We start from the raw sequence: 25,179 nt of genomic DNA, 5'->3' as shown, positions 1-25,179 counted from the left end.
CAGCACCGCTCACACACTAGTCCCCGGTGCAGCCCCCAACCCCCGGGACACCCGGAGCAACAAAATGTAGATTCAGGCCACCAGGCCACGCCCCTACCTATGAAACCATGCCTCCTTTTTACCATTGCGCTGCTTATCTGCGCGCACTGCATTACAATCTCCCTCGCCACCTCTCTGGGTGTCACCAGTGATAGTGACACCTCTGCCATGCTTGTAGCAGCTGGTCCTAAGATCTACGCCTCAAGCCCTGAGTGTTTGCCCTTGTGACTTGTTGATCATCATAGCAAAGCAGATGCTTACAGAAAACTGCAGGGGCTTAGATTGAAAATAAAAAAAATTGATGGGTATAAGGTAGAGAGGAGCGGGTTCGGTTCTCCGAGAACCGAATTCCCCACGAACTCCACGTGGTTTACACTGGTCCGAGGCAGGCTCGGTTGTTCCCGCCTGACTCGGAAAACCTGAACAAGGGAAAATGTCATCATCCCGCTGTCGGATTCTCGCGAGATTCGGATTCCATATAAAGAGCTGCGCGTTGCCGCCATTTTTACTCGTGCATTGAAGAGAGAGCGGAGAGGACGTGGCTATGTTCTCTCAGTGGAAATCTCAATATCAGTGCTCAGTATCAGTGGATACTTATTGCTGCTCAGTAATACTAGTAGTGTGTCTCTCCTGCTCAGTGTCAGTTCTCAGTAGTATCCTCATCAGTGCTCAGTATCACTGCTCATTGTCTTGTGCTGCATTGTTGTGCTCAGCATACTACAGTACATTACTAATAGTCCAGTGCTGCATCTTGCTGCTCAGTGTCAGTTCTAGTATCCTCATCAGTGCTCACTATCACTGCTCATTGCATTGTGGTGTTCTGTATACTACAGTAACATAGTAATATAGTAACATATAGTAACATAGTTTTTGAGGTTGAATAGAGGCAAATTGCCCATCGTGTTCAACCTGTTTTAAGTTGTGATGATTCTACATACTTGCTGAATAATGTTTTATGACAAGTTAGCTACTACAACTCATGTTACCCCCGGATTAACCATGTTGATATTTTAAGTATTATAACCTTGGATAGCTTTTTCATTCAGAAATGTATCCATTCCTTTTTTAAATCCAATTACAGAGTCCACCATTACCACCTTCCCTGGCAGGGAATTCCACATCCTGATTGCCCTAACAGTGAAGATCATAGTATCTCACCTGGCAGGTAAGTAGGAGTTGGGACAGAGCTGTGGAGGATTGCTGCTCGGGCACCCCCTGTCAAGTGAAGGAGATCCAACTGAGGCAGCACAAGGGAACTCTCGAAAGAAGAACAAGGCTAGAGGAAGATCTGAGACAAAGAAATCTGACTTTTACCAGAGCTGACCAGAGGAAAGCACAAACACAGTCCCCCACTACCACAAATAATGCAGTCGAGTTTCCCACATTTGGGGAAATCACAGGGGTCAGCATACCCAGAATGCAATGAATGAACCTCACCCTGGGAGAACAATCTTCATGACCATGGTATCGCCTATGCAAAATAAGTATGATTTGGGATAGGGCTGGTGAGGGCCGCTGCTCAGGCACATCTCTGTCAAGTATAGGAGATTCAACTGAGGCAGCACAAGGGAACTCTCATCTGGGGACAACAACTGCAGGGAGAACACATATTTTCAGATGAACATGGGAGGGCAGAAGGCTGCCTAATACTGAAGCACCCCCAAACAACAAACCAAATGCAACAACTAGTACAAGCATTCCTGGGAGAAGTTCTGCAGAAGACGGATTTGCATACGGTGATGTCATCCAAGCAGTGGGCCAAAGTTGGCTGGAACCCTCATCTGCATATGAAAAGAGAAAAGGGGTATGCAGGGCATGGCGGCCTTTTGCGGCGCTTGGATGACCCTTAGTTCGCATTAAACACCCCCACCCTCCTACGGTGTGGGGCTCATGTTGACAATGCCCGAGCCCCTGAAGCATTCAAGCTGATTTCTTACAGCAGCTTGGCACTGTAACAGCTCCAGAGCTGCTCTGTAAGGCAAGTAAAAGGGTGTGTAGTTTGCATTGTGCATTGGAAGGCACAAAGTAAGCAGACAGGAGGAGAAGTCAGGATAGTACACAAGGGTATAAAAGGGAGGGGCTCAAGAAAAAAGATGTGGAAACAGACAGCAAACTAGGCTGGAGAGAGACCTGAGACAAAGAGATTTGAATTATACGAGAGCCGACTAGGGGAAACACAAATTATGCAGTCAAGTTTCCCACATTTGGGGAAATCGCAGGGGCAGCACACCCAGAGTGCAATGGGTGAGCCTTGGCCTGGGAGAAGCACCTTCATGATCATAGTATCTCACCTGGCAGGAAAGTAGGAGTTGGGCTTGAGCTGGGGAGGGTCGCTGCTCGGGCACCCCCCTGTCAAGTGAAGGAGATCCAATTGAGGCAGCACAAGGGAACTCTCGAAAGAAGAACAAGGCTAGAGGAAGATCTGAAACAAAGAAATCTGACTTTTACCAGAGCTGACCAGAGGAAAACACAAACACAGTCCCCCACTACCACAAATAATGCAGTCGAGTTACCCACATTTGGGGAAATCACAGGGGTCAGCATACCCAGAATGCAATGAATGAACCTCACCCTGGGAGAATAATCTTCATGACCATGGTATCTCCTATGCAAAATAAGTATGATTTGGGATAGGGCTGGGGAGGGCCGCTGCTCAGGCACATCTCTGTCAAGTAAAGGAGATTCAACTGAGGCAGCACAAGGGAACTCTCATCTGGGGACAACAACTGCAGGGAGAACACATATTTTCAGATGAACATGGGAGGGCAGAAGGCTGCCTAATACTGAAGCACCCCCAAACAACAAACCAAATGCAACAACTAGTGCAAGCATTCCTGGGGGAAGGCTGCCGCAGATGGATTTGCATATGGTGATGTCATCCAAGCAGTGGGTCAAAGTTGGCTTCAACCCTCATCTGCATATGAAAAGAGAAAAGGGGCGTGCAGGGCATGGCGGCCTTTTGCGGCGCTTGGATGACCCTTAGTTTGCATTAAACACCCCCACCCTCCTTCGGTGTTGGTCTCATGTTGGCCATGCCCCAGCCCCTGAAGCATTCAAGCTGATTTCTTGCAGCAGCTTGGCACTGTAACAGCTCCAGAGCTGCTCTGTAAGGCAAGTAAAAGGGTGTGGGCCCTGCAGCACTACCTGTAGTTTGCATTGTGCATTGGAAGGCACAAAGTAAGCAGAGAGGAGGAGAAGTCAGGATAGTGCACAAGGGTATAAAAGGGAGGGGCTCAAGAAAAAAGAAGTGGAAACAGACAGCAAACTAGGCTGGAGAGAGACCTGAGACAAAGAGATCTGAATTATACGAGAGCCGACCAGGGGAAACACAAATTCTGCAGTCAAGTTTCCCACATTTGGGGAAATCGCAGGGGCAGCACACCCAGAGTGCAATGGGTGAGCCTTGCCCTGGGAGAAGCACCTTCATGATCATAATATCTCACCTGGCAGGTAAGTAGGAGTTGGGCTAGAGCTGGGGAGGGTCGCTGCTCGGGCACATCCCTGTCAAGTGAAGGAGATCCAACTGAGGCAGCACAAGGGAACTCTCGAAAGAAGAACAAGGCTAGAGGAAAATCTGAGACAAAGAAATCTGACTTTTACCAGAGCTGACCAGAGGAAAACACAAACACAGTCCCCCACTACAACAAATAATGCAGTCGAGTTTCCCACATTTGGGGAAATCACAGGGGTCAGCTTACCCAGAATGCAATGAATGAACCTCACCCTGGGAGAACAATCTTCATGACCATGGTATCTCCTATGCAAAATAAGTATGATTTGGGATAGGGCTGGGGAGGGCCGCTGCTCAGGCACATCTCTGTCAAGTAAAGGAGATTCAACTGAGGCAGCACAAGGGAACTCTCATCTGGGGACAACAACTGCAGGGAGAACACATATTTTCAGATGAACATGGGAGGGCAGAAGGCTGCCTAATACTGAAGCACCCCCAAACAACAAACCAAATGCAACAACTAGTGCAAGCATTCCTGGGGGAAGGCCTGCAGCAGATGGATTTGCATATGGTGATGTCATCCAAGCAGTGGGTCAAAGTTGGCTTCAACCCTCGTCTGCATATGAAAAGAGAAAAGGGGCATGCAGGGCATGGCGGCCTTTTGCGGCGCTTGGATGACCCCTAGTTCGCATTAAACACCTCCACCCTCCTTCGGTGTGGGGCTCATGTTGGCTATGCCCCAGGCCCTGAAGCATACAAGCTGATTTCTTGCAGCAGCTGGGCACTGTAACAGCTCTAGAGCTGCTCTGTACGGCAAGTTAAAGGGTGTGGGCCCTGCAGCACTACCTGTAGTTTGCATTGTGCATTGGAAGGCACAAAGTAAGCAGATGGGAGAAGTCAGGATAGTGCCCAATGGCATAGAAGGGAGCAGCTCAAGAAAAGAGAAGTGGAAACAGACAGCAAACTAGGCTGGAGAGAGACCTGAGACAAAGAGATCTGAATTATACGAGAGCTGACCAGGGGAAACACAAATTATGCAGTCAAGTTTCCCACATTTGGGGAAATCGCAGGAGCAGCACACCCAGAGTGCAATGGGTGAGCCTTGCCCTGGGAGAAGCACCTTCATGATCATAGTATCTCACCTGGCAGGTAAGTAGGATTTGGGCTAGAGCTGGGGAGGGTCGCTGCTCGGGTACCCCCCTGTCAAGTGAAGGAGATCCAACTGAGGCAGCACAAGGGAACTCTCGAAAGAAGAGCAAGGCTAGAGGAAGATCTGAGACAAAGAAATCTGACTTTTACCAGAGCTGACCAGAGGAAAGCACAAACACAGTCCCCCACTACCACAAATAATGCAGTCGAGTTTCCCACATTTGGGGAAATCACAGGGGTCAGCATACCCAGAATGCAATGAATGAACCTCACCCTGGGAGAACAATCTTCATGACCATGGTATCTCCTATGCAAAATAAGTATGATTTGGGATAGGGCTGGGGAGGGCCGCTGCTCAGGGACATCTCTGTCAAGTAAAGTAGAGATGGTCTGCCAGATTACATAATGCATACCAGAGCCATAACTAGACTTTTTGGTGCCCTGTGACTGAGAATTATATGCCCCCCCCCCTCCCCATTTTTGCAATATGGACAAAAGGTGCATGCCTTGTGGGGAAGGGGCATAACAAGATTGGTATCAGAGAAAGCACATGAGATATGAAGATATATCTAGTATACTTGACACTCAATGGTTTGTGGTATTGCCGGGGTGCCCTCCTTAAATGCATATACAGTCACACATGGCATGTTTGTGCAAATGGCATATCAGCAGTCAGCACTAACTGGTGACATGCCATTTGTACAAGTAAGCCATGTGTGACTAATATATAAACATGCTTTATTAAATAACACCTCAAACTATCATACCCAGGATTCAAACCTATAACCTGTTGAATTCTAATCAAACACCCTACCCATGGAGCTACTTGATCCTGCATCTTTTCTAACCTCCAAAAACAGATTCAGTTGCATTTTCCAGCGTGTTTTGTTTGCGCCTTTGCAAATGTCTTACATCGACAAACTTATTTAGTACTATTTTGCAAATAGGGTTACATTGTCGCAACATTGTGTTCCCTAATTGCTTGATTTTTTAAATGCAACAATTGATAAAGACACCTGATAATTGCTCTGTGGAGTCTTATTTTGTGTTTTGTGTTTAGTCTTTAGATCTGAATTTGAATGTACTTGTGAACTAACTTAATTTCCTACTTCTAAATTTATTCCTAAATTGCATTTAAAAAATCAAGCAATTAGGGAACACAATGTTGCAACAATGTAACCCTATTTGCAAAATAGTACTAAATAAGTTTGTCGATGTAAGACATTTGCAAAGGCGCATCCAAAACACGCTGGAAAATGCAACTGAATCTGTTTTTGGAGGCTAGAATAGGAAATGTGCATCGGTCCTACAAGTACTGAAAGCTCTTCTCCCATCTCCCTTTTCTGAAAAGCCATTTAATATATGGTTCCCAGATAGGGGACATATCAGATATTGCCTTTCAAAAGCAGCAAATATCATACCACTTCTATTGCCATCAAAGATAAACATTGATTGTTTTCAGATATTGGATTGAAAAAGCAGTCTTTATTGACATAAAGAAGCAAAAAAACATACATAAACATTACACACATAAGTACTGTGTAGCAGCACAGCCAAAACACAATACAAATGCTGTCGGTATAGTACAGTTCAAGAACTACAGCACAGGCCAGCCTACACTATAAATCATGAACTGCACTATACATTTAAACAATACAATAGTTAATAAGGCTATGGGTGTGGAGTGTAAGAGGGTGACGGAATCACAAGCCCAAAGCTTTATTGAAAGACAGACACATATAAGGGGAGGGTCAATAAATAGAAAGATATCCTTTACTATAGAATGTAGTCCAATCCGACCTCTGTGCTCTTCCACAACTGAAAAACAGATAGTGTTCCCAAGCCTTCCATCCTGGAATATCTTTGGTCTTTCGCCAATGAAGAAAACAATCCCTCCCTCTAGCAGACCCTTCAACCACGATACAAGTTTTGCTATTAAGGTATGCTAAAACTGAGGCAGGGCATGCTGGGATGTGTAGTTCGACAGCAGCTGGAGGGTCGCAGGTTGAAGACCCATGTTTTAGCATGCCTGTTCTATGATGCATGTTCCATGATGTCACAATCAGCTTGGAATGGGGTGTCTAGCAGGCATTTGCTGACAGCCACTTGAGGGAGACACACATCAGGAGATGCAGCATATCGGAGGTCTTCGATGCCTTTCCAGCAAATGCACACCACCTGCTGCTGGTCTGGACACAAAACAATGCCCACAATCGAAGTCCCAAAATGCCCAACTACAGGATTCATGTAAGTAGTGAATTTAGGAATAAATTTAGAAGTAGGAAATTAAGTTAGTTCACAAGTACATTCAAATTCAGATCTAAAGACTAAACACAAAACACAAAATAAGACTCCACAGCGCAATTATCAGGTGTCTTTATCAATTGTTGCATTTAAAAAATCAAGCAATTAGGGAACACAATGTTGCGACAATGTAACCCTATTTGCAAAATAGTACTAAATAAGTTTGTCGATGTAAGACATTTGCAAAGGCGCAAACAAAACACGCTGGAAAATGCAACTGAATCTGTTTTTGGAGGTTAGAAAAGATGCAGGATCAAGTAGCTCCATGGGTAGGGTGTTTGATTAGAATTCAACAGGTTATAGGTTTGAATCCTGGGAATGATAGTTTGAGGTGTTATTTAATAAAGCATGTTTATATATTAGTCACACATGGCTTATTTGTACAAATGGCATGTCACCAGTTAGTGCTGACTGCTGATATGCCATTTGCACAAACATGCCATGTGTGACTGTATATGCATTTAAGGAGGGCACCCCGGCAATACCACAAACCATTGAGTGTCAAGTATACTAGATATATCTTCATATCTCATGTGCTTTCTCTGAGACCAATCTTGTTATGCCCCTTCCCCACAAGGCATGCACCTTTTTTCCATATTGCAAAACTGGGGAGGGGGGGGGCATATAATTCTCAGTCACAGGGCACCAAAAAGTCTAGTTATGGCTCTGGTATGCATTATGTAATCTGGCAGACCATCTCTCCTTTACTTGACAGAGATGTGCATGAGCAGCGGCCCTCCCCAGCCATATCCCAAATCATACTTATTTTGCATAGGAGATACCACGGTCATGAAGATTACTCTCCCAGGGCAAGGCTCACCCATTGCACTCTGGGTGTGCTGCCCCTGCGATTTCCCCAAATGTGGGAAACTTGACTGCATAATTTGTGTTTCCCCTGGTCAGGTCTCGTATAATTCAGATCTCTTTGTCTCAGATCTCTCTCCAGCCTAGTTTGCTGTCTGTTTCAACTTCTCTTTTCTTGAGCTGCTCCCTTTTATACCCTTGTGCACTATCCTGACTTCACCTCCTGTCTGCTTACTTTGTGCCTTCCAATGCACAATGCAAACTACAGGTAGTGCTGCAGGCCCCACACCCTTTTACTTGCCTTACAGAACAGCTCTGGAGCTGTTACAGTGCCAAGCTGCTGCAAGAAATCAGCTTGAATGCTTCAGGGGATGGGGCATGGCCAACATGAGCCCCACACCGAAGAAGGGTGGGGGTGTTTAATACGAACTAAGGGTCATCCAAGCGCCGCAAAAGGCCGCCATGCCCTGCATACCCCTTTTCTCTTTTCATATGCAGACGAGGGTTGAAGCCAACTTTGACCCACTGCTTGGATGACATCACCATATGCAAATCTATCTGCTGCAGGCCTTCCCCCAGGAATGCTTGCACTAGTTGTTGCATTTGGTTTGTTGTTTGGGGGTGCTTCAGTATTAGGCAGCCTTCTGCCCTCCCATGTTCATCTGAAAATATGTGTTCTCCCTGCAGTTGTTGTCCCCAGATGAGAGTTCCCTTGTGCTGCCTCAGTTGAATCTCCTTTACTTGACAGAGATGTGCCTGAGCAGCGGCCCTCCCCAGCCATATCCCAAATCATACTTATTTTGCATAGGAGATACCATTGTTATGAAGATTGTTCTCCCAGGGTGCGGTTCATTCATTGCATTCTGGGTATGCTGACCCCTGTGATTTCCCCAAATGTGGGAAACTCGACTGCATTATTTGTGGTAGTGGGGGACTGTGTTTGTGCTTTCCTCTGGTCAGCTCTGGTAAAAGTCAGATTTCTTTGTCTCGGATCTTCCTCTAGCCTTGTTCTTCTTTCGAGAGTTCCCTTGTGCTGCCTCAGTTGGATCTCCTTCACTTGACAGGGGGGTACCCGAGCAGCGACCCTCCCCAGCTCTAGCCCAAATCCTACTTACCTGCCAGGTGAGATACTATGATCATGAAGGTGCTTCTCCCAGGGCAAGGCTCACCCATTGCACTCTGGGTGTGCTGCTCCTGCGATTTCCCCAAATGTGGGAAACTTGACTGCATAATTTGTGTTTCCCCTGGTCGGCTCTCGTATAATTCAGATCTCTTTGTCTCAGGTCTCTCTCCAGCCTAGTTTGCTGTCTGTTTCCACTTCTCTTTTCTTGAGCTGCTCCCTTCTATGCCATTGGGCACTATCCTGACTTCTCCCATCTGCTTACTTTGTGCCTTCCAATGCACAATGCAAACTACAGGTAGTGCTGCAGGGCCCACACCCTTTTACTTGCCGTACAGAGCAGCTCTAGAGCTGTTACAGTGCCCAGCTGCTGCAAGAAATCAGCTTGTATGCTTCAGGGCCTGGGGCATAGCCAACATGAGCCCCACACCGAAGGAGGGTGGAGGTGTTTAATGCGAACTAGGGGTCATCCAAGCGCCGCAAAAGGCCGCCATGCCCTGCACACCCCTTTTCTCTTTTCATATGCAGACGAGGGTTGAAGCCAACTTTGACCCACTGCTTGGATGACATCACCATATGCAAATCCATCTGCTGCAGGCCTTCCCCCAGGAATGCTTGCACTAGTTGTTGCATTTGGTTTGTTGTTTGGGGGTGCTTCAGTATTAGGCAGCCTTCTGCCCTCCCATGTTCATCTGAAAATATGTGTTCTCCCTGCAGTTGTTGTCCCCAGATGAGAGTTCCCTTGAGCTGCCTCAGTTGAATCTCCTTTACTTGACAGAGATGTGCCTGAGCAGCGGCCCTCCCCAGCCCTATCCCAAATCATACTTATTTTGCATAGGAGATACCATGGTCATGAAGATTGTTCTCCCAGGGTGAGGTTCATTCATTGCATTCTGGGTATGCTGACCCCTGTGATTTCCCCAAATGTGGAAAACTCGACTGCATTATTTGTTGTAGTGGGGGACTGTGTTTGTGTTTTCCTCTGGTCAGCTCTGGTAAAAGTCAGATTTCTTTGTCTCAGATCTTCCTCTAGCCTTGTTCTTCTTTCGAGAGTTCCCTTGTGCTGCCTCAGTTGGATCTCCTTCACTTGACAGGGATGTGCCCGAGCAGCGACCCTCCCAAGCTCTAGCCCAACTCCTACTTACCTGCCAGGTGAGATACTATAATCAGGAAGGTGCTTCTCCCAGGGCAAGGCTCACCCATTGCACTCTGGGTGTGCTGCCCCTGCGATTTCCCCAAATGTGGGAAACTTGACTGCAGAATTTGTGTTTCCCTTGGTCGGCTCTCGTATAATTCAGATCTCTTTGTCTCAGGTCTCTCTACAGCCTAGTTTGCTGTCTGTTTCCACTTCTTTTTTCTTGAGCCCCTCCCTTCTATACCCTTGTGCACTATCCTGACTTCTCCTCCTGTCTGCTTACTTTGTGCCTTCCAATGCACAATGCAAACTACACACCATTTTACTTGCCTTACAGAGCAGCTCTGGAGCTGTTACAGTGCCAAGCTGCTGTAAGAAATCAGCTTGAATGCTTCAGGGGCTGGGGCATTGTCAACATGAGCCCCACACCGTAGGAGGGTGGGGGTGTTTAATGCGAACTAAGGGTCATCCAAGCGCCGCAAAAGGCCGCCATGCCCTGCATACCCCTTTTCTCTTTTCATATGCAGATGAGGGTTCCAGCCAACTTTGGCCCACTGCTTGGATGACATCACCGTATGCAAATCCGTCTTCTGCAGAACTTCCCCCAGGAATGCTTGTACTAGTTGTTGCATTTGGTTTGTTGTTTGGGGGTGCTTCAGTATTAGGCAGCCTTCTGCCCTCCCATGTTCATCTGAAAATATGTGTTCTCCCTGCAGTTGTTGTCCCCAGATGAGAGTTCCCTTGTGCTGCCTCAGTTGAATCTTCTATACTTGACAGAGATGTGCCTGAGCAGCGGCCCTCACCAGCCCTATCCCAAATCATACTTATTTTGCATAGGCGATACCATGGTCATGAAGATTGTTCTCCCAGGGTGAGGTTCATTCATTGCATTCTGGGTATGCTGACCCCTGTGATTTCCCCAAATGTGGGAAACTCGACTGCATTATTTGTGGTAGTGGGCAACTGAGGCAGCACAAGGGAACTCTCATCTGGGGACAACAACTGCAGGGAGAACACATATTTTCAGATGAACATGGGAGGGCAGAAGGCTGCCTAATACTGAAGCACCCCCAAACAACAAACCAAATGCAACAACTAGTGCAAGCATTCCTGGGGGAAGTTCTGCAGAAGACGGATTTGCATACGGTGATGTCATCCAAGCAGTGGGTCAAAGTTGGCTTCAACCCTCATCTGCATATGAAAAGAAAAAAGGGGCGTGCAGGGCATGGCGGCCTTTTGCGGTGCTTGGATGACCCCTAGTTCGCATTAAACACCCCCACCTTCCTTTGGTGTGGGGCTCATGTTGGCCATGCCCCATCCCCTGAAGCATTCAAGCTGATTTATTGCAGCAGCTGGGCACTGTAACAGCTCCAGAGCTGCTCTGAACGGCAAGTAAAAGGGTGTGGGCCCTGCAGCACTACCTGTAGTTTGCATTGTGCATTGGAAGGCACAAAGTAAGCAGACGGGAGAAGTCAGGATAGTGCGCAAGGGCATAGAAGGGAGCGGCTCAAGAAAAGAGAAGTTGAAACAGACAGCAAACTAGGCTGGAGAGAGACCTGAGACAAAGAGATCTGAATTATACGAGAGCCGACCAGGGGAAACACAAATTATGCAGTCAAGTTTCCCACATTTGGGGAAATCGCAGGAGCAGCACACCCAGAGTGCAATGGGTGAGCCTTGCCCTGGGAGAAGCACCTTCAAGATCATAGTATCTCACCTGGCAGGTAAGTAGGAGTTGGGCTTGAGCTGGGGAGGGTCGCTGCTCGGGCACCCCCCTGTCAAGTGGAGGAGATCCAACTGAGGCAGCACAATGGAACTCTCGAAAGAAGAACAAGGCTAGAGGAAGATCTGAGACAAAGAAATCTGACTTTTACCAGAGCTGACCAGCGGAAAACACAAACACAGTCCCCCACTACCACAAATAATGCAGGCGAGTTTCCCACATTTGGGGAAATCACAGGGGTCAGCATACCCAGAATGCAATGAATGAACCTCACCCTGGGTGAACAATCTTCATGACCATGGTGTCTCCTATGCAAAATAAGTATGATTTGGGATAGGGCTGGGGAGGGCCGCTGCTCAGGCACATCTCTGTCAAGTAAAGGAAATTCAACTGAGGCAGCACAAGGGAACTCTCATCTGGGGACAACAACTGCAGGGAGAACACATATTTTCAGATGAACATGGGAGGGCAGAACGCTGCCTAATACTGAAGCACCCCCAAACAACAAACCAAATGCAACAACTAGTGCAAGCATTCCTGGGGGAAGGCCTGCAGCAGATGGATTTGCATATGGTGATGTTATCCAAGCAGTGGGTCAAAGTTGGCTTCAACCCTCATCTGCATATGAAAAGAGAAAAGGGGCGTGCAGGGCATGGCGGCCTTTTGCGCTGCTTGGATGACCCCTAGATCGCATTAAACACCCCCACCCTCCTTTGGTGTGTGGCTCATGTTGGCCATGCCCCATCCCATGAAGCATTCAAGCTGATTTCTTGCAGCAGCTGGGCACTGTAACAGCTCCAGAGCTGCTCTGTAAGGCAAGTAAAAGGGTGTGGGCCCTGCAGCACTACCTATAGTTTGCATTGTGCATTGGAAGGCACAAAGTAAGCAGACGGGAGGAGAAGTCAGGATAGTGCACAAGGGTATAGAAGGGAGGGGCTCAAGAAAAAAGAAGTGGAAACAGACAGCAAACTAGGCTGGAGAGAGACCTGAGACAAAGAGATCTGAATTATACGAGAGCCGACCAGAGGAAACACAAATTATGCAGTCAAGTGTCCCACATTTGGGAAATCGTAGGAGCAGCACACCCAGAGTGCAATGGGTGAGCCTTGCCCTTGGAGAAGCACCTTCCTGATTATAGTATCTCACCTGGCAGGTAAGTAGGAGTTGGGCTAGAGCTTGGGAGGGTCGCTGCTCGGGCACCCCCCTGTCAAGTGAAGGAGATCCAACTGAGGCAGCACAAGGAAACTCTCGAAAGAAGAACAAGGCTAGAGGAAGATCTGAGACAAAGAAATCTGACTTTTACCAGAGCTGACCAGAGGAAAGCACAAACACAGTCCCCCACTACCACAAATAATGCAGTCGAGTTTCCCAAATTTGGGGAAATCACAGGGGTCAGCATACCCAGAATGCAATGAATGAACCTCACCCTGGGAGAACAATCTTCATGACAATAGTATCTCCTATGCAAAATAAGTATGATTTGGGATAGGGCTGGGGAGGGCCGCTGCTCAGGCACATCTCTGTCAAGTAAAGGAGATTCAGCTGAGGCAGCACAAGGGAACTCTCATCTGGGGACAACAACTGCAGGGAGAACACATATTTTCAGATAAAAATCTTGGTCATGCTCTGGTTTCTCTTCAGAACGAACAAATCTTTCGCCTCTTACTAAAGATTTCCGTGGAGAGGAGCAAAACCGAGTTTTATCTCAATTGTTGCATGCCCCATCTTTTTGGGGTTTCTTTTATCGGTTTAAAGATAGAATGAGTGAGCTTTAATGTAAGCTCATTTGCATAGAAATGACAGTAAATGTTTATTTATTTTCAAACAGAACTTTCTTGACCATGCTACTTGCTTTAAAGATCTGGGAGCACATGGAATACAGTACAAACCATGCTTATAGCAAGGAGAAGCCAGGTGAGAAATCTGCTTTCTTTCAAATTGGGCGCTCACTTTGATCTGAATGAGGACTGCTGGCACAGCACTCAGGCGACAGGTGGAATCTTGGTCATGCTCTGGTTTCTCTTCAGAACGAACAAATCTTTCGCCTTTTATTAAAGATTATCCGTGGAGAGGAGCAAAACTGAGTTTTATCTCAATTTTTGCATGCCCCATATTATTGGGGTTTCTTTTATCAGTTGAAAGACAGAACGAGTGTGCTTTCTTGTTAGCTTTAATGTAAGTTTATTTGCATAACAATGACAATAAATGTCTGTTTCTTTTCAAGCAGAACTTTCTTGACCATACTAATTGCTTGAAAGATCTGGGAGCACATGGAAAAGAGTACAAACCATGTTTATAGCAAGGGGAAGCCTGGTGAGAAATCTGCTTTCTTTCTTTCAAATTGGGTGCTCACTTTGAGCTGAATGAGGACTGCTGGCATGGCACTCAGGCGACAGGTGGAATCTTGGTCATGCTCTGGTTTCTCTTCAGAACGAACAAATCTTTTGCCTTTTACTAAAGATTTCCGTGGAGAGGAGCAAAACTGAGTTTTATCTCAATTTTTGCATGCCCCATCTTATTGGGGTTTTATTTTATCTGTTTAAAGATAGAACGAGTGTGCTTTAATGTAAGCTCATTTGCATAGAAATTACAGTAAATGTTTGTTTCTTTTCAAACAGAACTTTCTTGACCATACTAATTGCTTGAAAGATCTGGGAGCACATGGAAAAGAGTACAAACCATGTTTATAGCAAGGGGAAGCCTGGCGAGAAATCTGCTTTCTTTCATTCAAATTGGGTGCTCACTTTCAGCTGAATGAGAACTGCTGGCATGGCACTCAGGCGACAGGTGGAATCTTGGTCATGCTCTGGTTTCTCTTCAAGACTAACAAATATTTCGCCTTTTATTAAAGATTTCCGTGGAGAGGAGCAAAACTGAGTTTTATCTCAATTTTTGCATGCCCCATATCATACCTCCCAACTGTCCCGATTTTCGCGGGACAGTCCCGTTTTTTGGGGACTGTCCCGCTGTCCCACCTGCGGGCCGCAGTGTCCCGCGGTGGGGAGGACAGTTGGGAGGCTCTGTCTGTCGCTGCCCTGCTTAGCAGAGCAGCGGTGAATAGACGCTGTGCGCATGCGCACAGCGTCTATTCACTGAAGTCAGAGGGAGAGGTGGCATGCCAGCGGCTCACAGAGCGCTGGGCATGCCCCCTCAGTGCCGAAAACGGGGGCGTGACTCGCGATCGCGGGTCCTCCCACGAAGCCACGCCCCCTTTTACTTAGGTCACGCCCCTTTTGGGAGCGCGCGCGACTTCGCCGCGCGTGTGTCCCTCTATGCGAGCCGACAAAGTTGGGAGGTATGCCCATATTATTGGGGTTTCTTTTATCAGTTTAAAGACAGAACGAGTGTGCTTTCTTGTTAGCTTTAATGTAAGTTTATTTGCATAACAATGACAGTAAATGTTTGTTTCTTTTCAAACAGAACTTTCTTGACCATGCTACTTGCTTGAAAGATCTGGGAGCACATGGAAAACAGTACAAACCATGCAGTATCACAAGAGCCTTTATTTGATCTTTCATGAAGATAGAGCAGAATTGAGGACACGTCAACAATTTCTGCCGAAGGTGGTTCATCTTTCCACATGGTGCCTTTGGCCACTGACACCTTCGTTGAGTCAAAGTCTCTGGCTGTGGTCAGAACTTTGAAAATTTATGTCACCAGAACGGTTCAGATTAGGAAAACAGAGGCTCTGTTTGTCCTGTATGCTCCCAACAGGATTGGGTGTCCTGCTTCCATGCAGACCATTATGCACTGGATCTGTGGTAAGATTCAGCATGCTCATTCCACGGCAGGATTGCCGTTACTGAATTAGGTGAAGACCCATTCTACTAGAAAGGTGGGTTCATCCTGGGCAGCTGTTCGGGGAGTCTCGGCATTGCAACTTTGCCGAGCAGCTATTTAGTAAACACTTTTGCTAAGTTTTACAAGTTTGATACCTTGGCCGATGATAACCTCAAGTTGGGTCATTCGGTGCTGCAGAGTCGTACGCACTCTTCCACCCGTTCAAGAGCTTTGGTATAACCCCATGGTTCTTAATGTGACCCCAGCATCCTCTAGGTCGTATGAGAAAATAGGATTTTAATACCTACCGGTAAATCCTTTTCTCTTAGTCTGTAGAGGATGCTGGGCACCCGTCCCAGTCCATACTGTGTCTGCAGTTATTACTTGTGGTTATACACATGTTGTGTTATGGTTCTGGTCAGCTTTTTGCTGCAATTGTTCATGCCGTTGGCTTGTGTTCTGTTGAATGCCACGTTCTGCGGCATGCTTAAGGTGTGAGCTGGTAAGATGCTCACCTTAGTTTAACAATAAATCCTTTCCTCGAAATGTCCGTCTCCCTGGGCACAGTTCCTATAACTGGAGTCTGGAGGAGGGGCATAGAGGGAAGAGCCAGTTCACACCCTTTGATAGTCTTAAAGTGCCCATGTCTCTTGCGGATCCCGTCTATACCCCATGGTTCTTAATGTGACCCCAGCATCCTCTACGGACTAAGAGAAAAGGATGCCCTTGCGCACTATCATGACTTCTCCTCCCGTCTGCTTACTTTGTGCCTTCCAACGCACAATGCGAACTACAGGTGGTGCTGCAGGGCCCACACCCTTTTATTTGCCTTACAGAACAGCTCTGGAGCTGTTACAGTGCCCAGCTGCTGCAAGAAATCAGCTTGAATGCTTCAGGGGATGGGGCATGGCCAACATGAGCCCCACACCAAAGGAGGGTGGGGGTGTTTAATGAGAACTAGGGGTCATCCAAGCACTGCAAAAGGCCGCCATGCCCTGCACGCCCCTTTTCTCTTTTCATATGCAGATGAGGGTTCCAGCCAACTTTGGCCCAGTGCTTGGATAACATCACTGTATGCAAATCCGTCTGCTGCAGACCTTCCCCCAGGAATGCTTGTACTAGATGTTGCATATGGTTTGATATTTGATGGTGCTTCAGTATTAGGCAGCCTTCCGCCCTCCCATGTTCATCTGAAAAGATGTGGTCTCCCTGCAGTTGTTGTCCCCAGACGAGAGTTCCCTTGTGCTTCCTCAGTTGAATCTCCTTAACTTGACGGGGGAGGGGCTGCCCGAGCAGCCACCCTCCCCAGCCCTATCCCAACTCATACTTATTTTGCATATGAGATCTCTTGATCATGAAGATTGTTCTCACAGGGTGAGGTTCATCCATTATATTTTAAAATAGGAAGGTACAAATTACATATTTGAATTGCATTTATGTGTTGGATTCAAATGTTCCCCCCCCCCTTCCTTTCTCAATTGTGCCCGTCAGCAGCTATCCTAAGGTTGCTGCCAATGGGTGTGACACATTAATTTCTTCTGTGGGGTACACTGGACTCCACAAGGATTCACATTGGGGTGTAGAGTAGGATCTTGATCTGAGGCACCAACCGGCTCAAAGCTTTTGACTGTTCCCAAGATGCTCAGTGCATCCTCCTCTATAACCCCGCTTCCATGAACAGGGAGCTCAGTTTGTAGTTGGTGCCTTCAGTAGCAGGCCACTTAACAGGGGCCTGCCTCAGGCAGCCTATTCTTAGCTATAAATTTTGACAAGAAAAGAAGAACTTGTTTTATGAGAATCTACAAGGGCTGCAGCAGGCTAGGTCTAATAGACATCTTTACTGCAGCTTCATCACTCCCAGCGGCGCTGTATACTCCCATGCCCTGGTTGCTGGGTCACTGCAGCGGAGGCTCCGGTTTCATCCTAAGGTCAGTCACACACACACCACCCTTCCGGATCACGAGGCTGCTAATGAAGGGGAGCGTGGCCGTAGGGGGTGGACCGTGTGCGCACTGGCGTGGACACTGATTACTGGGCAGCCGCTCCACTAGCCACCAGGTACAGTTAAGGAGCACAGGTCTGGGGGTTTTTCTCCTATATTAACCCAATTTTGTACTGCCCGCAGCGCATTGTGATAGGTAATAGGGCCTGATTCAGGTTGGATTGCAATCACAATAAGCGATCCAACTGCAAAAATTGCTAAGAGCATACGCATGTGCCTGCATTTTCTGCGGCACCCCGCAGAGAATGCGATCGCCTCTGCCTGTCAATCGGGGCGGGGGGGGGGGGGATAGGTGGGTCAGCAACACTCCATTTCCAAGTCAGGCATGGAGCGGTGCGGGTGCAAGGCTTCAAAATGGGGTCTGCAACGGAGGAGACACAGGGGGGCGTGGTCACAGCGGCTGTATGACATCACATTCAGCCGCTGTGATCACAAAAATGGTGGCGGCTTCCTGCGCGCACATACAGTCTGCACCAGCAGGAGGCTACACCATTTTTTATGATCACGCTGAACTGCAGTGCGACTGCAATTACAGCATGGTCAAGAAGGGAGGCGTCATGCTGGGTGGCCATGCCTTTTCACTGTGCAGGGGCCAGCACCGCTCACACACTAGTCCCCGGGTGCAGCCCCCAACCCCCGGGACACCCGGAGCAACAAAATGTAGATTCAGGCCACCAGGCCACGCCCCTACCTATGAAACCATGCCTCCTTTTTACCATTGCGCTGCTTATCTGCGCGCACTGCATTACAATCTCCCTCGCCACCTCTCTGGGTGTCACCAGTGATAGTGACACCTCTGCCATGCTTGTAGCAGCTGGTCCTAAGATCTACGCCTCAAGCCCTGAGTGTTTGCCCTTGTGACTTGTTGATCATCATAGCGAAGCAGATGCTTACAGAAAACTGCAGGGTCTTAGATTGAAAATAAAAAAATTGATGGGTATAAGGTAGAGAGGAGCGGGTTCGGTTCTCCGAGAACCGAATTCCCCACGAACTCCACGTGGTTTACACTGGTCCGAGGCAGGCTCGGTTGTTCCCGCCTGACTCGGAAAACCTGAACAAGGGAAAATGTCATCATCCCGCTGTCGGATTCTCGCGAGATTCGGATTCCATATAAAGAGCTGCGCGTTGCCGCCATTTTTACTCGTGCATTGAAGAGAGAGCGGAATGGACGTGGCTATGTTCTCTCAGTGGAAATCTCAATATCAGTGCTCAGTATCAGTGGTTACTTATTGCTGTTCAGTAATACTAGTAGTGTGTCTCTCCTGCTCAGTGTCAGTTCTCAGTAGTATCCTCATCAGTGCTCAGTATCACTGCTCATTGTCTTGTGCTGCATTGTGGTGCTCAGCATACTACAGTACATTACTAATAGTCCAGTGCTGCATCTTGCTGCTCAGTGTCAGTTCTAGTATCCTCATCAGTGCTCACTATCACTGTTCATTGCATTTTGGTTTTCTGTATACTACAGTAACATAGTAATATAGTAACATATAGTAACATAGTTTTTGAGGTTGAATAGAGGCAAATTGCCCATCGTGTTCAACCTGTTTTAAGTTGTGATGATTCTACATACTTGCTGAATAATGTTTTATGACTAGTTAGCTACTATAACTCATGTTACCCCCGGATTAACCATGTTGATATTTTAAGTATTATAACCTTGGATAGCTTTTTAATTCAGAAATGTATCCATTCCTTTTTTAAATCCAATTACAGAGTCCGCCATTACCACCTTCCCTGGCAGGGAATTCCACATCCTGATTGCCCTAACAGTGAAGATCATAGTATCTCACCTGGCAGGTAAGTAGGAGTTGGGCTAGAGCTGTGGAGGATTGCTGCTTGGGCACCCCCTGTCAAGTGAAGGAGATCCAACTGAGGCAGCACAAGGGAACTCTCGAAAGAAGAACAAGGCTAGAGGAAGATCTGAGATAAAGAAATCTGACTTTTACCAGAGCTGACCAGAGGAAAGCACAAACACAGTCCCCCACTACCACAAAAAATGCAGTCGAGTTTCCCACATTTGGGGAAATCACAGGGGTCAGCATACCCAGAATGCAATGAATGAACCTTACCCTGGGAGAACAATCTTCATGACCATGGTATCTCCTATGCAAAATAAGTATGATTTGGGATAGGGCTGGGGAGGGCCGCTGCTCAGGCACATCTCTGTCAAGTAAAGGAGATTCAACTGAGGCAGCACAAGGGAACTCTCATCTGGGGACAACAACTGCAGGGAGAACACATATTTTCAGATGAAAATCTTGGTCATGCTCTGGTTTCTCTTCAGAACGAACAAATCTTTCGCCTTTTACTAAAGATTTCCGTGGAGAGGAGCAAAACTGAGTTTTACCTCAATTTTTGCATGCCCCATCTTTTTGGGGTTTCTTTTATCGGTTTAAAGATAGAATGAGTGTGCTTTAATGAAAGCTCATTTGCATAGAAATTACAGTAAATGTTTGTTTCTTTTCAAACAGAACTTTCTTGACCATGCTACTTGCTTGAAAGATCTGGGAGCACATGGAATACAGTACAAACCATGCTTATAGCAAGGAGAAGCCAGGTGAGAAATCTGCTTTCTTTCAAATTGGGCGCTCACTTTGATCTGAATGAGGACTGCTGGCATGGCACTCAGGCGACAGGTGGAATCTTGGTCATGCTCTGGTTTCTCTTCAGAATGAACAAATCTTTCGCCTTTTATTAAAGATTTCCGTGGAGAGGAGCAAAACTGAGTTTTATCTCAATTTTTGCATGCCCCATATTATTGGGGTTTCTTTTATCAGTTTAAAGACAGAACGAGTGTGCTTTCTTGTTAGCTTTAATGTAAGTTTATTTGTATAACAATGACAGTAAATGTCTGTTTCTTTTCAAGCAGAACTTTCTTGACCATACTAATTGCTTGAAAGATCTGGGAGCACATGGAAAAGAGTACAAACCATGCTTATAGCAAGGGGAAGCCTGGTGAGAAATCTGCTTTCTTTCTTTCAAATTGGGTGCTCACTTTGAGATGAATGAGGACTGCTGGCATGGCACTCAGGCGACAGGTGGAATCTTGGTCATGCTCTGGTTTCTCTTCAGAACGAACAAATCTTTCGCCTTTTACTAAAGATTTCCGTGGAGAGGAGCAAAACTGAGTTTTATCTCAAATTTTGCATGCCCCATCTTATTGGGGTTTTATTTTATCGGTTTAAAGATAGAACGAGTGTGCTTTAATGTAAGCTCATTTGCATAGAAATGACAGTAAATGTTTGTTTCTTTTCAAACAGAACTTTCATGACTATACTAATTGCTTGAAAGATCTGGGAACACATGGAAAAGAGTACAAACCATGTTTATAGCTAGGGGAAGCCTGGTGAGAAATCTGCTTTCTTTCTTTCAAATTGGGTGCTCACTTTGAGCTGAATGAGAACTGCTGGCATGGCACTCAGGCGACAGGTGGAATCTTGGTCATGCTCTGGTTTCTCTTCAGAACTAACAAATATTTCGCCTTTTATTAAAGATTTCCGTGGAGAGGAGCAAAACTGAGTTGTATCTCAATTTTTGCATGCCCCATATTATTGGGGTTTCTTTTATCAGTTTAAAGACAGAACGAGTGTGCTTTCTTGTTAGCTTTAATGTAAGTTGCCATAGATGCAGTGAAACACGCGTGTAGGGCACGGCGTGTCCGCGTGTATTTGACTCATGTGAAATGTTATAAAACAAAAATATATGATTATGATGTTAGCTGTTAGTCTCCACTAATAGGGAATAGAAGCTGAGCTATAAGAAAGGAATACACTAGATATGATGTCACTTAGCAATTACATGGTCTAAAGTGCATACAGATAGCTACTAATAACTCTTGATAAGAAAGTATATCAGTGTGGGTATATTTATATGATGGGATATTGGGACTAGTGAATATATATCACTCCTGCTGTCCAGATTGGCAATAACCAGACAATTATGATAAGAGTAGAGATGTCACATGGGCTGCTATAGATATTAATTTAATGCTGTATTTGTCATTTGTTACAAATGGATACATTTTCTATGAGTCAGCCTAGCAGCTGCATGTTCTAACAGAACACTATCCTCACACAGAATCTGCTAACCTTGAGATAACTAAATGACAGTGTGTAACAGTCTCTTTACTATAAGACTGTTACAAAGTAATATATATATTTGAAGTCAGTCTAGCAGCTGTGTGTTCCAGCAGTTTATAAGACAAAGAAAATCTCCTATTGTGGAATCTAGACACATGGGACTGCTGGCCTGTGTCATACTATTTCTATGTAATACCAGTAACATGTATATAACTGTTACATAATTGTTACAAATGGATAAATCTTTGAGTCAGCCTAGCAGCTGCATGTACTAACAGGACACCATAAATCCTTTACAGTGTAACAAATTGATTGGTAACACTTAAAGGCTGGAGAGCAGTTATATGCCTTACTAGCATACTCAATATACCACATTATTACACCAGTTACCACGATTATTGACAGCGCATTTGATATATTATATTACCCTCACACTGAGGCCCTCATTCCGAGTTGTTCGCTCGGTATTTTTCATCGCATCGCAGTGAAAATCCGCTTAGTACGCATGCGCAATGTTCGCACTGCGACTGCGCCAAGTAACTTTACTATGAAGAAAGTATTTTTACTCACGGCTTTTTCTTCGCTCCGGCGATCGTAATGTGATTGACAGGAAATGGGTGTTACTGGGCGGATACACGGCGTTTCAGGGGCGTGTGGCTGAAAACGCTACCGTTTCCGGAAAAAACGCAGGAGTGGCCGGGGAAACGGTGGGAGTGCCTGGGCGAACGCTGGGTGTGTTTGTGACGTCAACCAGGAACGACAAGCACTGAAATGATCGCACAGGCAGAGTAAGTCTGGAGCTACTCTGAAACTGCTAACTCGTTTGTAATCGCAATATTGCGCGTACGTCGGTCGCAATTTTAAGAAGCTAAGATTCACTCCCAGTAGGCGGCGGCTTAGCGTGTGTAACTCTGCTACATTCGCCTTGCGAGCGAACAACTCGGAATGAGGGCCTGAGTCTGTTTACCTTTAGATAACTAAGTGACCGAATATGTAACAGTTTCTCTATCATAAGACTGTTACAAAGTGAGATAGATATATTTGGAAGTCAGTCAAACAGCTGTGTGTTTCAGCGGTTTATAAGAAAATTCCTCATTGTGGAATCTGGACCACTAAGGGTTATTATATATATAGCACATGGAATTGCCACATCTCCCTATATGATAATTTCATTACACTGTAACATAATAAGAATTAACTCTTTAACAGTGTAAATAGAGAGTAATGAATCTCTGACACATGGAATATATTATTTCTTAGATGAATTGGATAAACCATTATGACAGACACTTTGCTTCCTAATAAGAATTGAGGTGGCTATACCTCTAAGGAAAGCATTATTGCCTACGCCTAGATCAGATTAAATAAGATCTGGCTGAATATATGAAGGAAGGTTGCTATTTATATGAGAATTGGAATTGCTATATTCCTTAAGGCAACCCCACCGATTGATATATGTTGTCAATTAAGTATATCTGAACGGCTATATCTGGACCAGATTTAATAAGATCTGGCTGATTATATGAAGGAGGGCTGCTATTTATATTGGAATTGCCATATTCCTTAAGGCAACCGCACCTGTTGGTATATCTCGCCAATTAACTATATCTAAACAGCTAAATTAAAGCTATTCATCATTTTTTTAGTTTGGATATTAATAAATATGATCTTTCCATGATGCATAGAGATTTCCCTATCAAGTGATTCCTTATCCGATATAGAAAGCTATCCCCCTGTGGTATTGAATTTAGGAATATAGTCTTAGGGGACACAGAGAAATAAGTGATCCCCATCTACCTAAGCACCCCACAAATTGGAGGTTAGCTTACCGGTTATACTCAATCACCCCCACAAATTCGCCAATGGGGATGGCTTCCCGGGAGGTAACCCCTATTGAGTGAAGGGAGTATATAGGATACGACCCAGTGGTACCTGACGACATAGATACTAACAGCTATTTAATAACATTACGCTAGAAAGTGATTATTAGCAACATATATATCTATATAAACAACCCCGCCAGGGTTGTGCCTTCAAAAATAATCACACACGGACACGCTTTTTAAACCTTTTTTTCACATCTCTTTATTCTTCTTATGCACATGTATGTTAGTTCTGTGATTTTAACCTTTATGTTTCACTGCAGTTTGGGATAATAATATTAATATTTATCCAATTTTAATACATACTTAATAAAGGTTATATTTTATGATTCATTCATTCTGTCCAGTGCATCAACAGTGCAGATTTCTTCTTGTTTTTTCTCCCAAATTCTATAACAATGACAGTAAATGTTGTTTCTTTTCAAACAGAACTTTCTTGACCATGCTACTTGCTTGAAAGATCTGGGAGCACATGGAAAACAGTACAAACCATGCAGTATCACAAGAGCCTTTATTTGATCTTTCATGAAGATAGAGCAGAATTGAGGACACGTCAACAATTTCTGCCGAAGGTGGTTCATCTTTCCACATGGTGCCTTTGGCCACTGACACCTTCGTTGAGTCAAAGTCTCTGGCTGTGGTCAGAACTTTGAAAATTTATGTCACCAGAACGGTTCAGATTAGGAAAACAGAGGCTCTGTTTGTCCTGTATGCTCCCAACAGGATTGGGTGTCCTGCTTCCATGTAGACCATTATGCGCTGGATCTGTGGTAAGATTCAGCATGCTCATTCCACGGCAGGATTGCCGTTACTGAATTAGGTGAAGACCCATTCTACTAGAAAGGTGGGTTCATCCTGGGCAGCTGGTCGGGGAGTCTCGGCATTGCAACTTTGCCGAGCAGCTATTTAGTAAACACTTTTGCTAAGTTTTACAAGTTTGATACCTTGGCTGATGATAACCTCAAGTTGGGTCATTCGGTGCTGCAGAGTCGTACGCACTCTCCCACCCGTTCAAGAGCTTTGGTATAACCCCATGGTTCTTAATGTGACCCCAGCATCCTCTAGGTCGTATGAGAAAATAGGATTTTAATACCTACCGGTAATTCCTTTTCTCTTAGTCCGTAGAGGATGCTGGGCACCCGTCCCAGTCCATACTGTGTCTGCAGTTATTACTTGTGGTTATACACATGTTGTGTTATGGTTCTGGTCAGCTTTTTGCTGCAATTGTTCATGCCGTTGGCTTGTGTTCTGTTGAATGCCACGTTCTGCGGCATGCTTAAGGTGTGAGCTGGTAAGATGCTCACCTTAGTTTAACAATAAATCCTTTCCTCGAAATGTCCGTCTCCCTGGGCACAGTTCCTATAACTGGAGTCTGGAGGAGGGGCATAGAGGGAGGAGCCAGTTCACACCCTTTGAAAGTCTTAAGGTGCCCATGTCTCTGCGGATCCCGTCTATACCCCATGGTTCTTAATGTGACCCCAGCATCCTCTACAGACTAAGAGAAAAGGATGCCCTTGCGCACTATCCTGACTTCTCCTCCCGTCTGCTTACTTTGTGCCTTCCAACGCACAATGCGAACTACAGGTGGTGCTGCAGGGCCCACACCCTTTTACTTGCCTTACAGAACAGCTCTGGAGCTGTTACAGTGCCCAGCTGCTGCAAGAAATCAGCTTGAATGCTTCAGGGGATGGGGCATAGCCAACATGAGCC

The 25,179-nt window shown here is 45.9% G+C and overlaps 25 non-coding genes and 1 pseudogene across 25 annotated transcripts; 14 read left to right on the top strand and 12 right to left on the bottom strand.

The window, feature by feature from the left end:
• Positions 1–1,363: 1,363 nt before the first annotated feature.
• Positions 1,364–1,527, bottom strand: LOC134981876 (U1 spliceosomal RNA). The gene has a single exon (XR_010190778.1). It is a non-coding gene; the product is annotated as a U1 spliceosomal RNA (small nuclear RNA).
• Positions 1,528–2,209: 682 nt separating this feature from the next.
• On the bottom strand, positions 2,210–2,345 carry LOC134981485 (U1 spliceosomal RNA; annotated as a pseudogene).
• Positions 2,346–2,497: 152 nt separating this feature from the next.
• On the bottom strand, positions 2,498–2,661 carry LOC134981916 (U1 spliceosomal RNA). Its single transcript, XR_010190812.1, has one exon. It is a non-coding gene; the product is annotated as a U1 spliceosomal RNA (small nuclear RNA).
• Positions 2,662–3,334: 673 nt separating this feature from the next.
• LOC134981371 (U1 spliceosomal RNA) lies at positions 3,335–3,497 on the bottom strand. Its single transcript, XR_010190571.1, has one exon. It is a non-coding gene; the product is annotated as a U1 spliceosomal RNA (small nuclear RNA).
• Positions 3,498–3,649: 152 nt separating this feature from the next.
• On the bottom strand, positions 3,650–3,813 carry LOC134981893 (U1 spliceosomal RNA). Its single transcript, XR_010190793.1, has one exon. It is a non-coding gene; the product is annotated as a U1 spliceosomal RNA (small nuclear RNA).
• Positions 3,814–4,484: 671 nt separating this feature from the next.
• On the bottom strand, positions 4,485–4,647 carry LOC134981348 (U1 spliceosomal RNA). Its single transcript, XR_010190553.1, has one exon. It is a non-coding gene; the product is annotated as a U1 spliceosomal RNA (small nuclear RNA).
• A 152-nt stretch (positions 4,648–4,799) lies between these two features.
• Positions 4,800–4,963, bottom strand: LOC134981842 (U1 spliceosomal RNA). The gene has a single exon (XR_010190750.1). It is a non-coding gene; the product is annotated as a U1 spliceosomal RNA (small nuclear RNA).
• A 2,738-nt stretch (positions 4,964–7,701) lies between these two features.
• Positions 7,702–7,864, top strand: LOC134981478 (U1 spliceosomal RNA). Its single transcript, XR_010190636.1, has one exon. It is a non-coding gene; the product is annotated as a U1 spliceosomal RNA (small nuclear RNA).
• Positions 7,865–8,538: 674 nt separating this feature from the next.
• LOC134981906 (U1 spliceosomal RNA) lies at positions 8,539–8,702 on the top strand. The gene has a single exon (XR_010190804.1). It is a non-coding gene; the product is annotated as a U1 spliceosomal RNA (small nuclear RNA).
• A 152-nt stretch (positions 8,703–8,854) lies between these two features.
• Positions 8,855–9,017, top strand: LOC134981349 (U1 spliceosomal RNA). The gene has a single exon (XR_010190554.1). It is a non-coding gene; the product is annotated as a U1 spliceosomal RNA (small nuclear RNA).
• A 671-nt stretch (positions 9,018–9,688) lies between these two features.
• On the top strand, positions 9,689–9,852 carry LOC134981884 (U1 spliceosomal RNA). Its single transcript, XR_010190785.1, has one exon. It is a non-coding gene; the product is annotated as a U1 spliceosomal RNA (small nuclear RNA).
• A 152-nt stretch (positions 9,853–10,004) lies between these two features.
• LOC134981438 (U1 spliceosomal RNA) lies at positions 10,005–10,167 on the top strand. Its single transcript, XR_010190612.1, has one exon. It is a non-coding gene; the product is annotated as a U1 spliceosomal RNA (small nuclear RNA).
• Positions 10,168–10,822: 655 nt separating this feature from the next.
• Positions 10,823–10,988, top strand: LOC134981382 (U1 spliceosomal RNA). The gene has a single exon (XR_010190580.1). It is a non-coding gene; the product is annotated as a U1 spliceosomal RNA (small nuclear RNA).
• Positions 10,989–11,571: 583 nt separating this feature from the next.
• Positions 11,572–11,734, bottom strand: LOC134981380 (U1 spliceosomal RNA). The gene has a single exon (XR_010190578.1). It is a non-coding gene; the product is annotated as a U1 spliceosomal RNA (small nuclear RNA).
• Positions 11,735–11,886: 152 nt separating this feature from the next.
• Positions 11,887–12,050, bottom strand: LOC134981961 (U1 spliceosomal RNA). The gene has a single exon (XR_010190848.1). It is a non-coding gene; the product is annotated as a U1 spliceosomal RNA (small nuclear RNA).
• A 674-nt stretch (positions 12,051–12,724) lies between these two features.
• Positions 12,725–12,886, bottom strand: LOC134981484 (U1 spliceosomal RNA). Its single transcript, XR_010190639.1, has one exon. It is a non-coding gene; the product is annotated as a U1 spliceosomal RNA (small nuclear RNA).
• A 152-nt stretch (positions 12,887–13,038) lies between these two features.
• On the bottom strand, positions 13,039–13,202 carry LOC134981870 (U1 spliceosomal RNA). The gene has a single exon (XR_010190774.1). It is a non-coding gene; the product is annotated as a U1 spliceosomal RNA (small nuclear RNA).
• Positions 13,203–13,346: 144 nt separating this feature from the next.
• LOC134981561 (U5 spliceosomal RNA) lies at positions 13,347–13,462 on the top strand. Its single transcript, XR_010190691.1, has one exon. It is a non-coding gene; the product is annotated as a U5 spliceosomal RNA (small nuclear RNA).
• Positions 13,463–13,732: 270 nt separating this feature from the next.
• LOC134981572 (U5 spliceosomal RNA) lies at positions 13,733–13,849 on the top strand. Its single transcript, XR_010190700.1, has one exon. It is a non-coding gene; the product is annotated as a U5 spliceosomal RNA (small nuclear RNA).
• A 286-nt stretch (positions 13,850–14,135) lies between these two features.
• Positions 14,136–14,251, top strand: LOC134981551 (U5 spliceosomal RNA). Its single transcript, XR_010190682.1, has one exon. It is a non-coding gene; the product is annotated as a U5 spliceosomal RNA (small nuclear RNA).
• Positions 14,252–14,526: 275 nt separating this feature from the next.
• LOC134981585 (U5 spliceosomal RNA) lies at positions 14,527–14,639 on the top strand. The gene has a single exon (XR_010190711.1). It is a non-coding gene; the product is annotated as a U5 spliceosomal RNA (small nuclear RNA).
• A 4,824-nt stretch (positions 14,640–19,463) lies between these two features.
• LOC134981892 (U1 spliceosomal RNA) lies at positions 19,464–19,627 on the bottom strand. Its single transcript, XR_010190792.1, has one exon. It is a non-coding gene; the product is annotated as a U1 spliceosomal RNA (small nuclear RNA).
• Positions 19,628–19,771: 144 nt separating this feature from the next.
• LOC134981549 (U5 spliceosomal RNA) lies at positions 19,772–19,887 on the top strand. Its single transcript, XR_010190681.1, has one exon. It is a non-coding gene; the product is annotated as a U5 spliceosomal RNA (small nuclear RNA).
• A 270-nt stretch (positions 19,888–20,157) lies between these two features.
• Positions 20,158–20,273, top strand: LOC134981560 (U5 spliceosomal RNA). Its single transcript, XR_010190690.1, has one exon. It is a non-coding gene; the product is annotated as a U5 spliceosomal RNA (small nuclear RNA).
• Positions 20,274–20,559: 286 nt separating this feature from the next.
• On the top strand, positions 20,560–20,675 carry LOC134981555 (U5 spliceosomal RNA). Its single transcript, XR_010190685.1, has one exon. It is a non-coding gene; the product is annotated as a U5 spliceosomal RNA (small nuclear RNA).
• A 275-nt stretch (positions 20,676–20,950) lies between these two features.
• On the top strand, positions 20,951–21,066 carry LOC134981576 (U5 spliceosomal RNA). Its single transcript, XR_010190702.1, has one exon. It is a non-coding gene; the product is annotated as a U5 spliceosomal RNA (small nuclear RNA).
• Positions 21,067–25,179: the final 4,113 nt, after the last annotated feature.

This window comes from Pseudophryne corroboree, chromosome 12, assembly GCF_028390025.1.
Source record: "Pseudophryne corroboree isolate aPseCor3 chromosome 12, aPseCor3.hap2, whole genome shotgun sequence".
Classification (NCBI taxonomy): domain Eukaryota; kingdom Metazoa; phylum Chordata; class Amphibia; order Anura; family Myobatrachidae; genus Pseudophryne; species Pseudophryne corroboree.
Note: the sequence above shows the minus strand (reverse complement) of the source record. Positions and strands in the feature narration are given on the sequence as shown.